The sequence below is a fragment of the Amblyomma mixtum genome, chromosome 2, assembly GCF_055824585.1.
Source record: "Amblyomma mixtum isolate Tamu chromosome 2, ASM5582458v1, whole genome shotgun sequence".
Lineage (NCBI taxonomy): Eukaryota > Metazoa > Arthropoda > Arachnida > Ixodida > Ixodidae > Amblyomma > Amblyomma mixtum.
The window spans coordinates 213,836,738-213,854,368 of NC_143013.1; the positions used below are offsets into that span (position 1 = coordinate 213,836,738).

General features: G+C 49.6%; 1 long non-coding RNA gene across 1 annotated transcript; it reads left to right on the top strand.

The window, feature by feature from the left end:
- Nucleotides 1–7,095: 7,095 nt before the first annotated feature.
- On the top strand, nucleotides 7,096–9,565 carry LOC149362508 (uncharacterized). Its single transcript, XR_016288510.1, has 3 exons — nucleotides 7,096–7,350; nucleotides 8,327–8,426; nucleotides 9,358–9,565. It is a non-coding gene; the product is annotated as an uncharacterized LOC149362508 (long non-coding RNA).
- Nucleotides 9,566–17,631: the final 8,066 nt, after the last annotated feature.

Consider the following 17,631-nt stretch of genomic DNA (forward strand, 5'->3'; position numbering starts at 1 on the left):
GCTGCAAATTCGGACGAAAATAAGCTCTTTTTAGCGAGAATGAGAAGGCAGCCGCAACGGACAGTTCTTAGTGAAGGAATTACCGGAAGACGAAAAGCAGAATGTTGAAAGCGGGTAACTTCCTCACTGCAGGAAGTCTGCGTGTGAACTTCATGGCAATGTGTTGCTTTCCGGTTCATGGCTATGTTCCACGCCCACCAAATGCGTGATTTTTGAAAGGAGACGAAAGATCTTTAAAAAAATGCGAAAGTATGAAAACTACGAAGCCCATAGATGGGATAGAGCTGGCAGAGCTGTCAAAGTTAGTTGATAAACTTAAGGTAAACCTCATAAACAGTATAAAGTAGCCTAAAGGCGTTCAAAAAGAAGTTAGCGCAATATCTTAAAGTTGCCGAATAATTCTGCACAGATATCTGCAGCGGTCGAAATATTCATGATGATGAAAATAAAGCCAATGGTGTGGACGAATTGGACATCCCACATGTAGCGAAATGTGAGGTAAAACGAGCTTTGCAAGCAATGCAGTGGGGAAACATGGCAGGTGAATATCAGATAACTGTAGATTTGCTGAAGGACGGTGCGTATATTGTGATAGAAAAGCTAGCCACCATGTATACGCAATCCTTTACGATTTCGAGAGAACCGGAATCTTGGAAGAACGCTACCGCCACGTTAATCCGTAAGAGGGGGAGCGCAAAATAATTGCACTTAGATCAATGCGTTGCATGCAAGGTTTTTAATATGGTAATCGCTAATCGAATTGGATAAACCTCAGACTTCATCCAACCAAAAGGCCACGGTGGCTTTCGGAAAGTCTACTCGACAATAAACCACAGTCAGACCATCAATCAGGTGCTAAACAAATACACAGAACATAACCGACCTCTACATATAACCTTCATGGAATACAAAAGAGCATTGGACTCAGTCGAGGCCTCAGCAGTCCTACAGGCACTGCATAACCATGCAGTGTGTATAATGGGCATATGTTGATTTGGTTTGATTTATTGGGGTTTAACGTCCCAAAGCGACTGAGGCTATGAGGGACGCCGTATACTGAAGGGCTCTGGAAATTTCGACCACCTGGGGTTCTTTAATGGGCACTGACATTGCACAGCACACGGGCCCCTAGAATTTCGCCTCCATGGAAATTCAGTCCGCGTCTTTCGGGCCAGCAGCCGAGCGCCGTAACCCCTGAGCCACCGCGGCGGGTAATATGTAAAGGTGCTGGAAAATATAGCTATATAGCAGTTGCCGACCATAGTCCTTCACAAGGGAAATTATAAAATTCCAGTGCGTAAGGATGTCGGGCAAGGAGACATGATCTCTTCCATGTTATTCAGCGCCTGTTTACAGGAGATATTCAGTGAACTAGAATGGGAAGATTTGGGGGTAAAGCGGATTTGAAGGTACCTTAGCTATCTCTGATTGACTGATGACGTTGCTTCGCTAAGTAACTCAGAGCACGAACTGCAAAGCACGATCGAGGACCTATACAGGCAAAGCAGAACGATGGGTAAATATAATAGGAAGATACCCGCGATAATATTCACCCGCCTTGGATAGCTGTAGAGACATTGGAAGTGCTACAGAAATACTTCTACATTGGGCAGGTAGTGACCATAGATTCCGACCACAAGAGTGAAGCAATGAGGAAAATAAGAATGGGGTGAAGCGTATATGGCAGGTTCTCTCAGATCATGAATGCCAGTTTACCAGTATCCCTCAAGAGGAAAGTATACAACAGCTGTATTTTACCGATACTCAGCTACGGGGCAAAAACGTGCAAGATTGCGGGGATAAGGCAACCGCAGCTGGCATAGAGCAGAATTAATTGATTAGATATGGGGCACACCTTTTTCGCGCAGGGGACGAAGTTTTTCTGAATGTTTGAAACAGAAAAGGCGCGAATGGGACGAGGACAAGAAGAAACGAAAAGCAACAGGACAGACGCCAACTATCAACTTAGGTTTATTGCACCACACTCTGCATTTATACGCAACACCCAGCCGTATCACAGAAGCCAAACACAAGAAAAGAACCAAAGAACCAAAATTAACATCCACAATAAGCACACAGATTACAGGCGATCGAGGTGACCGGCAGGAAAACACCTCATTACAATAGACACGTCACCTAAGAAACCAAAAGCATCTAACGTGAAAGCTCCCTCACGAAGCAGCAGCACTCGTCAAAAGAAAACACGACACACACTTTTGCGTTCAAGTTTCTGAACTTCGTGCGTAAACAAGACAAGACAAGTGACAATGAAAAACTAAAACTAAAATGGCCAACAGGAACGCGGAAAAAACGGTGCTCATGAAACAGTACTAGTGGTATAACAAAACAAGCGACAATGTAAAATAAAATGACCATCAGAAACTCGGGAAAAAAAGGAGCAAATGAAATTTTAAAAAATCTTCGAGAGACACTCTCGGTGTCAAAGTGAAAGAATATGCTGCTATGGATTGAAATTCGAGAAGATGGCAAAAGCTCGCGAGAATCGCGATTGTAAAACCTAAAGGAACACTTCGAGGAAAGCCACCTCTGCGTCACTGATCGAGTTGGACGGTGTTAAGGTCCTAGTACACGGGCCTGGAAAGACTACTTCCCGACGTGTGTCATCGGGAAGCAAGATGCGGTGTCAGGGTCGAAGAACGCGGGTCCGGGAGAAATTACCACCAAATGTGGGTCGTCGTTAAGCAAGGTACGGCGAAGGCTAAGCAGCGGCGGAAGCAGCCAGCACACATATGTCTCCTGGGTGGCTGAGAGTACCTGCTTTCTACTCGGCGACCGTTGCTCCAAGCCAGCCGTCATGGACCACACAGGGGACCCAGTGACAGCTGATTCAATTATGTACTTTGTCCGGTCGGAGTGCAGGACGAAAACGAAAGGGCTGAAGTTTAAGCAAAACAAGACTCCCTTTCCGAAGTGCCTGCACGTGTCGAACACCGCCGCCGCCGCCGCGGGGAGACGGACGTTTTCTTCCCCAATTGCTGCGAGCGTGCAGGAGGACAAAAGGCTTTCTCTTTGGCGTGCCAAGCATCGCGACGAGCTGGCGGGCATAGTTCGAACATCTCCAAGGACAAGGACCACTTTCCGGCCTTTCTCGTGACCTCTTCGTTCCGGCCTCGAGCGGCGGGTGTCAGTTGATGAACAACAGATGTCGGTGACCCGCAGGAACCTTTGACTAGCCTGAAACCACCACCTACCGCAGTCGACGCCTCGACGGCAACCTTCTTTCCCTCGGAATCAACACGTGACAGGGGCGTGACCCTAAGTGCGTTGTTGTGTTTGTGCGCAGAGGTGAAAGTTCTAGGCCCCTCCCACTCCGGCGTGGGCGTCCTCAACCTAGGGAATTTGGGGACCAAGAAGGGTATAAAAGTCGACAACGAATGCGGCAGAATCGTCTCTCACTTCTATCTCTTACGCTTGTAAATATGTGAATAAACCTTCTGTACAGTTTCCTCCTAAATGGAGTTCGCCATCTTCCTTCCGAGTCGGGACCTGATTGCCTGAACGACCCGCCGCAACTCCTGGACCCCTCCGTCCTCAACAACGGCTTGCTGTCGCACAAGTTTCCTGCTCTTTTGATATAATAGGCCTCTACACTATCCAGCTCTACTTTATCTCTGCCAGGTGTCAAAAACATCGTTTTGTTCAATACCGGACAGCAATCTTTGCAGGTATTGTAGTGGTCTGCTGGGAACCTTCCATGTTTGTTGCGCACATTCCGTAAGTGTTCAATAGCGCGTTCGTTGAAACAACGCCCATTTTGCCCTATGTACACGAGTCCGGAGCTTAAAGGAATCTGGTACACCACTTGTGATCTGGATACGGTGAACTTGGTTTCATGTTTAATTCCGCAAACTGGTCTTTCGTTTGCCTTGTCCATGGAGCAGAATTTCGAAAGTTTGGAAGGTGCAGAAAAGACAACATCAACCTGCTATTTACTAGCAAGTATTTGATGCCATGGGATACCTTATGAACGTAAGGAATAACCTGCACCGGTTTCTTTTTTGTTTCCGGATTTTTGTCTCGATGTCACTTGTCCTTCTGCAAGAGCATTTCACAAACAGCCACGATCAAAGGGGCTGGGTACCCTACTTTCTTCAGCCTCTGAACCTGGGCGCCAATACATCAGGGCGCCAAGACTTCATGTGATGACAAGACTTGCCTAAAGCATTCTGCAGGGAGTTGGTGATTATCGCTCTTTTGATGAGCTTTGAATGGCCACTGTCAAAAGGTAACAAGCCTTTCTGAGATCTGAGAGTGTACGCCCAGAACAGGTGATCCTTCAAAAACTAGCCGTAAGTCTCGGAAATGCAGTTCGCTATTAACCGGTACCTGCCAAGTAAAGGTGAGCTCCTGGCTGTGAATGCTGAAAACGGACAGTTTCGACAGCTGTTGCTACGTAAGTTTCCGGAACGTCCCTCAGTATAATTAAAAAATCGTCAACATAACGAAAAATAGAAACAACATGCGGATCACATAGTTGACTTTTGATTTCATTTCCAACGGCTGAATGATGTTGATTACGATACTGTGGCGCTCGACGAGATTCGGTAGCGCTTGCAATGAATTTTCAGTCCATGTGCAGAAACGTGAACTACAACACCCCATATTATGCGTCATTTTTGGAGCTGGAACAGAAAGTAATACTAGAGCACCTTCCATCGCCAGACACCTGGCGATGCAGGTATAGTTATATTTACAGTTAATATAGTTGTAGTTAACAGTCATAGGTAATACTGTAACGGCAGCGACGACGCTGAAGCGCTATGTGCGTACGAAACAAAAAGGCAGTTCCGGGTCTCGAGAGCTAGGCCCTCAAAAGGACTAGCTGATGACGCAGGACATCTGTCTAGACTCCGTCGTCCGTGAGGGCTTAAATTTATGTCAGTATAATAGGTAAAGTTAAGTTTCCCTGGAAGGGGCAGTATTGATCTCCTGCAGGCTCACCAGAGACCCATTTTTAGGCGAAAAAGTCTACCGCATATCTCGACAGTAAAATTCAAACTGCAGAACGCTGAAAAGTAATCTGAGAAGCTATTCTCACCTCTCTTCTCACCCCATCGTCACCCATCAACACACTCTTTCTTCTCCTCCTCCCCTTCCACAGTGTAGAGTAGCAGGAGAGATATCCATCTTTCCGGACGACTTATTTGCCCTTCTATTCATTAAACTTCTCTCTCCCTCTCTCTTAAAAGAGCTGATGTGCGTAATTAACAATTAATGCACCCTGTCCGCCTTACTTCAGGCTCTGTACTGCGATTAATGTGCCAGGCAGCATTCCTTGTTTAAATACAATTGTTTCTTTGCGACTGAGATTTTGCCCGAATTGTGCTCAACCGTACAGAAAACAAGGATCATTTTCAAGTTCCTTATGGTCTCAGAATAGAGTCTCATATATGACTGACACTCACCCAGCTCTGTCGAATGTTTAAACTCATTTTTCACTTGTTCTCCAAGTTCACAGGCAAACATGTTCCGAATCAAATGCCACCTCGATGATTAGCAAATTCTCGTACCACTTTATCACCCCGTTTCTAAAAGCGGCATTCTACTGTCCAAAAAGCTACGGATATCTCCTATATTTTGCGCAGTAGTCATATGCACTGTAATCAACTTTGTACGCTTATTAAAGTCGTTATGACCACCAAAGTCCACCGCTGACCGTCAGTTTCACTCCAGATAAGCATTTTATTATTTAAAACTCTCCTGTATTTGACATGAGGGCTTGTCGCAGTGCAGTTAAACACATTACCTGAACTGTACCTGCTCCAGAGTCCGACTTTTTTCATAGTTCTAAGCAGCACATAATTCCAGAATAATAATATCTTCCAACTAGCACAAGCACTACTTATGCCTCGGGATTCGCTTCAATTGGACTGCTTGGGTGCAAATGAGGCTTTTAGGCTTTCTCAGCACTTGCGCGTAGAGTATGAATGCAGTGCGATATAAAGCATGGTATCTCTGGAAGGATATGCTTAGAGACTGTAGCCGACAGACACCTGTGGCGTTAGTGCTTTTCCAGAAATATAATTAAAAAAGATGCCCAGGCTTAGCTTGGTTAAGCCAAGAACGCGTTGCATATGGCGCGGTCTTTTTGCGCGAGGTATTGCTTGGCGGCGCTCGATTTTCTCAGCACCTTTTCCTCCGTGACGTATGAATGGATGGATGGATGGATGGATAGGAGCGCCCCCTTTGAAACGGGGCGGTGGCAACCGCCATCATGCTCAGCCGTTCTGTTTTTTTTCTTTTCTTCTTCTTTGTTTTTTTTATTCTTTTATTTTTGTTTTTTTCTTTTGTTTTCTTGTTTACTGTGTTTGAAATTCTCACCAAGAATCGCCATCATCTTTACCTACGGATTTTCCTCCGGCTGTCGTGACGTCACGTCACGTGGTTTGGTGGTTGCCCGGCCGCGCCCAAGGGCTGAACTGAGTGATTGCAATATGCTACGCATAATAAAATAGGGTTAGAATGTAGCAAATCACTACTGTCTTCAAAGGAAGCTCGATACATAGGCAATATATGAGCACGTATACATATTAGGTATACGATGTGTGGACCTGCAAAGCGCGTATTTCTCTTCAGTGGCCGTTCTTAGTGTGTTCATGCTGTATAGCTTGTGTTGCGTTTTTATATCTAGTACACTTTTGCTACTCTTTGCGCTTGTTTATCATCGTACCTTAGCCTTTTTCTTTCTTGCTGTAGCTTTGTATGACATTCGCTGGCGACACTGTTGTTCAGACGATTGGCTGGAGGTTAGTGGCCCTGTAGCTATGGGTTTTTACTTTTTTAAAGTCGGGGAGAGGAACTCGTCCCGTTTTCACCAATGGTGCACTGAATGCACTGAGTGTACCTTGGTTACCAACCAAACGGCCAGAATCAGGCAATGAACAACATGTGATATTCTGCCTCTTCAGAAGAGCGTTGGCCATCCTCGATGCGGCGGCTCGCTTACCGCGAAATCGGGGTGTAAAATGGTGGCGGCACGCTGCGGCAACGCACGTTGCTAGTATCGGCATGTGCTCTCCGATAGATGAGAGTGGCCCCACTAACTCCGTTATCTATCCATTCTCCGTACTGCGTTCCGCTAACAGCGTGGTGTCCCCATTGGCTGCAGCTTTTGCACACGGCACGCTCCGTGTGCGCACGGCACCGATAAGGCGCGGGCCAATCAGGAACACATTGCACACGTCACCGCGGCGGCTCTAAACGGGCTATAAAAGATGCGGCGCGCAGTTCAAAAATCATCGCCAGCGAGAAGTTGACTTCCAACGCAGACAAGAGAGGAGGCGCTGACTCCATCTTCAAGTATCATGGACCGCGCCTGCAAGTGTGGAGGTGAGTGGCTTCAGATTAGTTCCTCTGTTATGAAAGTGGATATATAAAATGAACCAGACAGCTTGCACCTGAAAGACTTTTTCTTGTGCGAACCTCTGAATGTTGAGCTGAAGTGTGAGGTTCTATCTCCAGTGCTGGCACGTCAAAGTAGTCATGCAACCGATCGATAACATCATAATGCTATAACACCTCAGTCCGTGCATTTGGTTTTATTTGCATTTGTACTACTGTTCTTCCTTGGAATCCTAACGGCTCATTCTCGCTGCCGGCGACTTGCCTGGCTGAGATTAGTTCATTAAGTTTAGAAAGTTTTTATTTCATGAAAGGCATTGCCATGTATATTCAATCATATGTCTGCATCGTTTGCCAGAAATGCGTATCAAAAATGACTGTCAAATCGTGTGCTCACTAGGTTGTACACTACTCATAGCTCCTAGAAAAGTCGCAAAATAGGAGAATATCTGCCACTACCGGCTTTAGCTGACACTTCAGTATAGAAAGCTACGTTAATTTGATACTCATCGCTCGTCAAGTGCCCGTCGGTTGCGTTACGAACTTTACATTTCAAGAAAAACACTTAGAGCTCCTGCAAATGTTCCATAGCAATGTACTAATACCACGGCTTATCGATGGTGATTATATATTTTCTTTATGAAGTGCTCTAAATACTAAACTACACGCCAAAATTTTCTAGCCCTTCTCCTGTTCTCGTTTTTGAAGAGAGGGTATTCTCTTAGAGCTTTAAATCAGCGCTTCCAGTCCGAAGAATTTGCAAGGTGTACACAAACGCCGTGTGGTGCGTATCAAAGAGGACTTTAATATCGTTCGATTAAGCATGTGGAAGCGCTCAGCTCAACTTGTGTCTTCCTTTCAATGGCCGACCCATTCAGGTAATCGCTACGGGCTTGCGTCTTTTTCTTTTTTACCGCGGCGCTGATGACCAGCTTTTTTTGTTTTTGTTTTTCCTTTCCCTTAGACCCCAAGTGCTCCTGCACCACGCAGTGCAAGTGCGCCACCGGCGGATGCCCCTGCGACAGGTGCAGGAAGTAACTGGAACCTGCCCGGAAGAGCTGATGGTGGGTGAATTTCTATGCGCTTCATTAATCCAGGTGTCATGAAATCATCGAAACGTCAGCACGTACGCCATCGCTGCCTTTGTATGGAAGCCATACTGTATTAACATGCAGAGCGCAATTAGAGCCGTTTACAACTGCCGTTCAGATCTAAAGGCGATTCTGTTGTGCCGAACTGTTCTACGGTCATTTACAACAGCACTTAATCTACAGACAAAAACAACAGTGCTTGTCACGCCATGTCTGCAAGGGTTCCAGGCGGACAGACATAAGAGTTCACTTGTGTAGTCTGCTACATTCTGCTTAACTGTTTTTCAGTAGGTACAAGAGTTTTATGTTTGCGGCTAAAACTTTCAGTTATTGATATGAGCATACAACAATGCCCATACGAGGAAAATAAAACAAACAGGTTTACGTAATCACGCTAATTTTGTTTGCACTCACCCTTTTCTCGGAATTAATAATCGCTATTGGCACCGTGTTCCGATTGTGCGTGGTTCAGCAGTGCTACACACGTCAAGTGAAACCAAAAACAAAGAAACCAGGTCGCCGATATCACAGTGCTCTCATGGGCAACCTTGAGAAATTTTTAATAAGTGCATTCTGCCTGTGTTTGTGTTTTTCAACACAATACCTTTTTACGAGATAGGCACGTATGCTGCCAAATTTCAAAATCACTCACGTGAGTTCAGTTGTATCTCGAAATAGTACTCCTGGTCCGGTTCGTATGCGTGTCTTCTGTCATTTGCATCTCTCCAGTTCATTCCATATGTTATTCGTTGCAAAAGGCCTGTATGTTGCAGGCACAAAAGGTCTGCGCTTGTACGCGTTATATTATCCGACCAAAATTCCCTACCACCGTTAATTTTGACGAGGTCATCTATGAATATAAACCTGTAGTAACATATCAATCTTCGCTCATGTTTTCTTTCAGAGTGCAAGCTTCTGTTCCGGACTTTTCCGACTACGGCCCAAGCATGAACGGGCACTGTGAATACAGGAGACGTTTCCAAGAGACGATGTCATCGCAACACTTAGCGAACGGAAAAATAATATAGACGCATTTAGAGGGAAGCAGAAAACTTAAGAGGCGTACCATAGAACCGCTCATGAGAGACGAATAAACCATTGTTGCAGCAGGACACACTGTTCATAGCAGCTGTGCACTCTTTATTGCAACTGTGAATTCCGTAATATATGCGCTTCACGCTACTGCTGATACTGGCAGCTATGGCCACACTATCGCTGGCAGCTTCTTGGGGCCTGCAAGAAGGTATATATATATATTGCCACATTCCTGGGCACTCTCGTGGCGCCGTCTCCCGGCCGAACTGCCTTAACTGGTATTCTGGCTAGCCTTAGCCATGGTGGCGGGCAGTGCACCTTCTTCGTCCTCTCTTCTGTGTGGTGCCCTCGGGAGTCCGCTGCTGCCTGGCGCTTCACAGTATAACGTGTCCTGGCCGTCCCGACTGTCTAGCCGTGACATATTTGGTGGAGCTGTTCTGGGTAACGTCCCATGTACACTGACTCCGAAGACGCCTTTGAAGCCAGTTCCCAACGAGTAGACACAACCCCCGTCCACAAAGCGAGCCGCCGCCTGCTAGGACTACAGCCAGAGTTCAGCGGCCTGACAAAACCAAGGAAGATGACATCAACCACTGGCAGCCAGACCACTCAACGTTTTGGAGCTGACGCTCCGTTTGTGCTCTACGCGCCCCGGTCACCGCCGACGTTTCATGGAGACCGGTTTGAAGACGTTGAAGATTGGTTGGCCAGTTTCGACCGTGTGGCAGCCTTCAATCAGTGGGACGGTGAGCGGAAGTTGAGGAATGTCTACTTCGCGCTAGAGGACTCGGCAAAGATCTGGTTCGAGAACCACGAGACCTCTTTTGCCACCTGGGAGGTTTTTCGGAGTGAATTGCTAGCGACATTCGGGAACAGTGAAAGAAAAGAGAAGGCTGAAGTCGCTCTGCACTCCAGGTCGCAGCAGCCAAATGAGAGCGTCACCATGTTCGTTGAGGACATGATGCGTCTCTGCAATCGAGCCGACCCTGCTATGGCCGAGGCCAAGAAAGTGCGGCACCTAATGCGCGGTGTCAAGGAACAGCTCTTTGCTGGACTTGTCCGCGACCCTCCAAGGACAGTGGCCGATTTCACAAGGGAGGCAATGAGCATGGAGCGCTCCTTGCAGGAACGCGGCGCGCAGTACGGCCGGCAGGCCAGTATGGCAACCGCTCAAATCTGCACGCCCACGACGCTGCCCGCAGAGGATCTACGAAAGCTCGTCAGGAGCATTGTTCGCGAAGAACTAGCAAAACTCCGCTTCGAAACCCCACAGCCTAGCGTCGCTGCACTGTCGGACGTGGTGCGGGATGAAATCCGGCGAGTGGTGCAGCCAGCACCAGTGGTTCCGGAGCCGCAGCCCCACATCATGACCTACAGCGAAGCACTTCGACGGCCTGCGGCAGTGGCACAACCTTTTTCACCTGTGCCGGCTGTGCAGTACCCACGTCCAGCTGTGCCCACCACCGTGCCGCAGGAATTCCGGCCCGCCATGCGTAAAGCGGATGTGTGGCGTACGCCGAGGAATCGGCCACTCTGCTACCACTGCGGTGAGCCCGGTCATATCCTGCGCCACTGCCCCTACCGTCGCATGGGTTTAAGGGGTTTTGCTTCGGACGCTCCTCGCCCACGCTACGGCGAGCGACCTCAGGACATTGAAAAGTACCTGAGTTCCAACCTTCAGGCTCCGACTGTGCCGCAACGTCAGTCTCGATCCCCATCGCCACGGAGATTCTCTTCTCCCAGCCGTCCATCAACCTCTGGCCAATTCAGAGGCACGTCCCCACGGCGGGAAAACTGAAGACGGCGTCCTCCGGGGGTAGGGCCGCCGCGGCTGGACCAAGACAAGATCCTCCACTCGACGATTTGCAGCGACGACAAGACCAACGACCACCTGACCCGACGAGCCCACCGACGAAGGGCCAGCGATTGGCTTCAACGGAAATACCAGTTACCGCCGATAATTTAGAAATAACCGCACTAGTGGATACAGGCGCCGATTTCTCTGTGGTAAGCAGCCGGTTAGCCACGACCCTCAAGAAGGTTTTGACACCTTGGACTGGGCCGCAGATCCGCACAGCCGGCGGCCATGTTGTGACGCCGACCGGTGTCTGCACCTTGCGAATTCAGATCCGCGGCGTCACTTTCCCCGGCTGCTTTGCTGTGCTTCCTGAGTGCTCTAAAGACCTGATACTTGGTTTGGATTTCCTCCGGGAATACGGGGCTGTCATCGACTTTAAGGAGCTCATCGTCTCGTTTGCCGCACACCGCTCTGTTGCCGACGAACCCCAGCAACGCAGGACTAAGTTGCGGGTCTGCGATGATGACGTGGTGATTCCGTCGAGAACCAGCATGTTAGTAACTGTGGAGTGCGATGACAGCGCCGGCCCCCATGGTATCGCTGAAGCCAACATGTCGCTGCTCCTGGGTCGGCAAGTGTGTGTAGCTCGTGGGCTTATAGAATTGAACAAAAAGCGAGCTGAGCTTTTGATCACAAATTTCGGTTGTGAACCCCAACGTTTACCGGCCAACACAACGATTGCTTATTTTGAAGAACTCGGGGAATGCGCCGGAGAGTACTCGCTGACGGGGACTACAAAATCGGCAGAGTCAACGAATGCTCCTGTTAAACTCGACGTGAACCCGAATCTCCTGCCTAGTGAGAAAGGCAACCTGCAGACTGTCCTTGACTTTTTCCGGGACTGTTTTGCGTCAACCTCCCGAGTTCGACAAACGCCGATAACAAAACACCGAATTATAGTCGACGAAAGCCAGAGGCCATTACGCCAGTCGCCGTACCGTGTATCTTCAAAGGAACGAGAGGCAATTCGAAAGCAAGTTCAAGAAATGCTCCAGGACGACGTGATCCAGCCATCGAAGAGCCCGTGGGCGTCGCCTGTGGTCCTAGTTGCAAAGAAAGATGGGACCCTACGGTTTTGTGTTGATTATCGACGCCTGAACAAAGTAACTAAGGAAGACGTTTATCCTTTGCCGCGCATTGATGACTCCCTCGACCGCCTGCGGCACGCCAAATACTTTTCATCACTCGATTTACGCAGCGGCTACTGGCAAATCGAGGTGGACGAACGTGACCGTGAGAAGACCGCATTTATTACCCCGGACGGTTTATACGAATTCAGGGTGCTCCCTTTCGGTCTATGCTCAGCTCCGGCAACTTTCCAACGGATGATGGACACTGTGCTTTCAGACCTCGAATGGCAGTCCTGCCTCGTGTACCTGGATAATGTTGTCATCTTCTCCGACACTTTCGAAGAACACCTCAGCCGCTTACGCGCTGTTTTTGAAGCTATTCGTTCAGCCGGTCTCTCCCTTAAGCCAGAAAAATGTCACTTCGCTTTCGAGGAGCTGAAGTTTTTGGGCCACATTGTGAGCGCCGAGGGCGTTAGCCCAGACCCCGACAAGACTGCCGCCGTCGCTGCTTTTCCCATTCCTGCTGACAAGCGAAGTGTGCGCCGTTTTCTGGGTCTCTGCGCCTATTATCGGCGTTTTGTGAAGAACTTCTCCCGAATCGCTGAGCCCCTTACCCGCCTCACCAAAGATAACGAACCGTTCTTCTGGGGTCGGGAGCAACAACTTGCCTTCGAAGAGCTCCGCACGCGTCTTCAAAGTACACCCATACTTGGGCACTTCGACGAGGCAGCTGGCACAGAACTGCACACAGACGCGAGTAACGTTGGCCTTGGTGCGGTCCTTGTACAGTGGCAGGATGGTGTCGAACGCGTAATCGCTTACGCAAGCCGCACGTTATCACGATCTGAGGTGAACTATTCCACCACCGAAAAAGAATGCCTAGCCATTGTGTGGGCAGTAACGAAATTTCGCCCCTATCTGTATGGCCGCCCTTTCCGAGTAGTGAGCGACCACCACTCGCTGTGTTGGTTGGCAAACCTCAAGGATCCTTCAGGGCGACTCGCACGCTGGAGCCTCCGACTGCAAGAATTTGATGTCACCATTGTGTATAAATCAGGGCAAAAGCACAGTGATGCAGATTGTTTGTCCCGTGCCCCACTCCCAACCAACAGCGCGGACCTCGACGACGATTCCCTTTTCCTTGGGGTCATCTCCGCGTCCGACTTGGCTCAACGCCAACGCGACGACACTGAATTACGGTCCCTGATTGACTATCTCGAAGGAAGCGCTCGGACTCCGCCCCGCATCTTTTCACGCGGACTGTCATCATTCTGTTTACGGGACGGCATCCTGTACAAAAAGAACTATGGGCCGACGGAGGCTGTCTATCTGCTCGTTATACCTAATGCCTTTCGCGATGAAGTCTTGCAGGCGTGCCACGATGACCCTTCCTCTGGCCACCTTGGTTTCTCCCGAACTTTGGCACGCATACGGCAAAAGTATTACTGGCCCAAGCTCGCGGTGGTTGTGAAACGCTACGTCCGAACTTGTCACGATTGTCAACGTCGCAAGACGTCGTCGACTAAGCCGGCCGGACTCCTGCAGCCTATTGATCCACCCCGCGTTCCTTTCTACCAAGTGGGCATGGATTTACTCGGCCCCTTTCCGGAGTCTTCGCTGGGTAACCGGTACATTGTGGTCGCCACCGACTACCTCAGTCGCTACTGCGAGACGAAAGCTCTTCCCTGTTGAACAGCGACGGAAATTGCCGCCTTCTTCATGCACAACATCGTGCTTCGTCATGGCGCACCCATAGTCGTTATAACTGACAGAGGGACGGCCTTTACCTCGGCGCTGACAGAGGAAGTTATGCGACTCAGCGGCACCAGCCACCGACGAACAACAGCTTATTATCCGCAAACTAATGGACTCACTGAGCGCCTAAATAAGACGATCGCCGACATGCTTTCTATGTATGTCGACGACGACCACCGCAACTGGGATGCAGTACTCCCTTACGTTACTTTCGCATATAACACTGCGCTGCAAGAGACGACTCACTTCACACCGTTTCGCTTAGTCCATGGTCGCGAAGCCACGACTATGCTCGATGCAATGCTTCTTCCTGGTAGTGTAAACTCCGCTGTCGTGGGGGCCGATCGCTTTGTTCACGAAGCTGAGGCCGCCCGCCAACTTGCTCGGCAGCATATTCGGCATCAACAAGCAAAAGACACTCACCGTTACAACAATCGCCACAGGGATGTCACTTACCAGCCCGGAGAAAACGTTTGGGTGTGGAGCCCAATCCGCCAACGAGGGCGCTCTGAAAAGCTGCTTCGGCGGTACTTTGGCCCCTATAAAGTAATACGCCACCTCGGTGAGGTAAACTATGAAGTTCTCCCTCAAGGAACCGTTCGTTCCTCTCGACGACCAACGTCCGAAATTGTGCATGTCGCACGAATGAAGCCTTACCACGCCCGCTAGCAACTCACTCGTCTCTACCTGCGGGCGCCGAAGACTACGGTGTTCAGCGTGCGCGCCCGTCGAGATGGTGGTCGGCCAGAACCGCCTCATGGAATCCCACACTCGCCCTGCTGTCTAACCACAACACGCTGCCGCTTGAATACTCCGTCGGACAGAATACCCACGCCTCGATTTCGGGAACGCTCAACGACCGCGTGCTGCTCGAACTGGAAGTAACAAATGTCCAGACGACTGAGAGCTGTCTCTCTCCTCGCATACGAGATCGTGGACGATAACTGCTACATTCACCAGGCCTACTGCCCCTCTGCACGGGCACCCCTTGAACAGCAGGTGTTCGTGTGCCACAATCCCGTGCCCGGGGAGCCCCCATCGGTCCCCACGACCTGCCGCGCCGAGGGCGGCGCTTTCCCGAGGGGGGGAGCAATGCCACATTCCTGGGCACTCTCGTGGCGCCGTCTCCCGGCCGAACTGCCTTAACTGGTATTCTGGCTAGCCTTAGCCATGGTGGCGGGCAGTGCATCTTCTTCGTCCTCTCTTCTGTGTGGTGCCCTCGGGAGTCCGCTGCTGCCTGGCGCTTCACAGTATAACGTGTCCTGGCCGTCCCGACTGTCTAGCCGTGACAATATATATATATATATATATATATATATATACAGGGTGAGATGGACCGATGCGTGCGGAGTTTTGTAAATCTAGCTTATGTGCTTTATACTAAAGACTGAAGCTTTGTTTACACGACAAAACTACTCGTACACATGAACCTGAGGGACAATGCAGAGGAATTGGTCAGAATAATGTCGACAAGAAGATGGTCTGTAAGAAAGTACCAGAACCATTCGCCGAGAGCTCAGAGGTGTTTACACGCCATAAAACAGTGCATAACGCCGTCACATACACTAGATATAATCGGTGAAGGAGTCAGGAATTTAATTTGCTATTTTCTAAACCATACTACATCTCAAAGCATAAAGGAAACGCTGCTAGTGCTACCGAAGGCCAGTGTTAAAGACCTGACGCGCCTTCGTGCTTCCATCTGAATTCTTTTAGCGTCCTTGGTGTGACGCATATCTGCTGCTACAATTACTCGGCTTAGCTTGCTATAGCTACAGATATATGTTTGGTACGCCGGAGACTAAGGCTTCAGTTTAACTTCGACCAAGTGTATAATTTTATGAGGTCCGCTGCATATCCAATAGCGGTCAGTTTTTGATGTTGTCCTGTTATGCTATTGCTACCTAACCCGCAAACTGGCAGCTACAGCAGGACAACGTATCGCCGAAGGTCAACCGTGGCTGTCATGCGTTTCAAAATACTGCAGGCACTGGCGCTGTCTAGACAGGACAGGTTGCGTCACGAGCGCCAATTCTGACCTATCGGAGATACAGGGCACACGTACTCCAGATAGCGTTGGAGGGCACGACTCAAGACGCGCGTCATCAAATAATCTCGGAATTCAGACGGTGCGATAAACCATGCATTTCAGGGAAGTGCAGGTGCTGCGGGCTGACGACACTGCATTTGTGATAGCCGCCTTCGATAGAGACGAACTATTCGCAGTCGGCGGAATACTCGTATGGTATGTCTATAGCACTTTTATGACTGCTTTAGCAGTCTGTAACGCCTTACACTCGAGCACAATGGTACAAGTTAACAATGAAATACTTTCACAGTGGACATTTTTGTCTAAGTTAGCAGTTTGAAGCAACAGGGCGGCTTTCAACGAATCGGTGTTCTAACAGGGGACAATGGTTGAGAATACGACGCGGAATATGCTTTACGGCGTCATCACTTCTGGTGCGTCGCCAGGGCGCAAAGATGTTTACTATTAGTGTGTTCGGCGCACTGCCGAAGAAAATGTGAAATGTTCTCGACCGGGGCAGCCGGAAAACAGAAGCCTTTAGTTTCACGGTCACCAGCCTGCAGCCAGTCCTCTTGAGCCGAAATGGGCCACAGTGCCACCTAGAGCCGCAATAACAAAAATAACGAGGCCAATAAATTGTTATGACTACCGGGCGTACAAAGCAACTGAAGTCTACGAGCTTGAGCCAAGACGACGTGCACTAAGTAACCTGAGCACTGCGCATGCAACACGAACTGCCGCGGAGAATCAGCACGCGCTGTGCGGGCCCGCAGCACGTCCGCATAGCGTGTACTTCGTACTTATTACATGATGTATTTCGATCCGTGCTACAGAGTGGTGCATCGTTGTAGAGACTGTAATGTGGAAACTCGCACAGTTAGCGTGGACGGGCACAGTCCTTGTCCCAGCGGTGCCGCTCAGCAGGCCAGCGTTCGCAAGCGCTAAACCCGAACTTCGTCGGCTTCGCCTATCTTCTTCCTTGCCTTCGTCGGCGCTAGCTGCTGGGGCATCGAACTCCAACTCTCTTTCTTACAATATCCCCGGGGTGAAGAGGCGCCATCCTGGCGGCCTAAGGGCACGAGACGATGGCTGGGTCGTAGTAGGGCTTCAGGCGGTCTAAGTGCACAATTTCACGACCGCGGCGGCGATGGTCAGACGAAGGCGTGATGGGCTCGACCAGATAATTAACTGGGGAGACCTGCTGAATAACGCGATAGGGGCCCTGGTATTTGCTCAGCAGTTTTGTAGACTGTCCGGGGCTGGAGGAGGGCACCCATAGCCAAACGAAGGATTCAGGCAGATATGACGGCGGCAGACCGGAAGAAGCGGCGCGGGCGCTTTTCTGACGGTGCTGATCGTGAGAAGTAAAGGAACGGGCGAGTTGACGGCATTCTTCGGCATGCGCAGCGGCTTGAGAGACGGTTGTAGAGT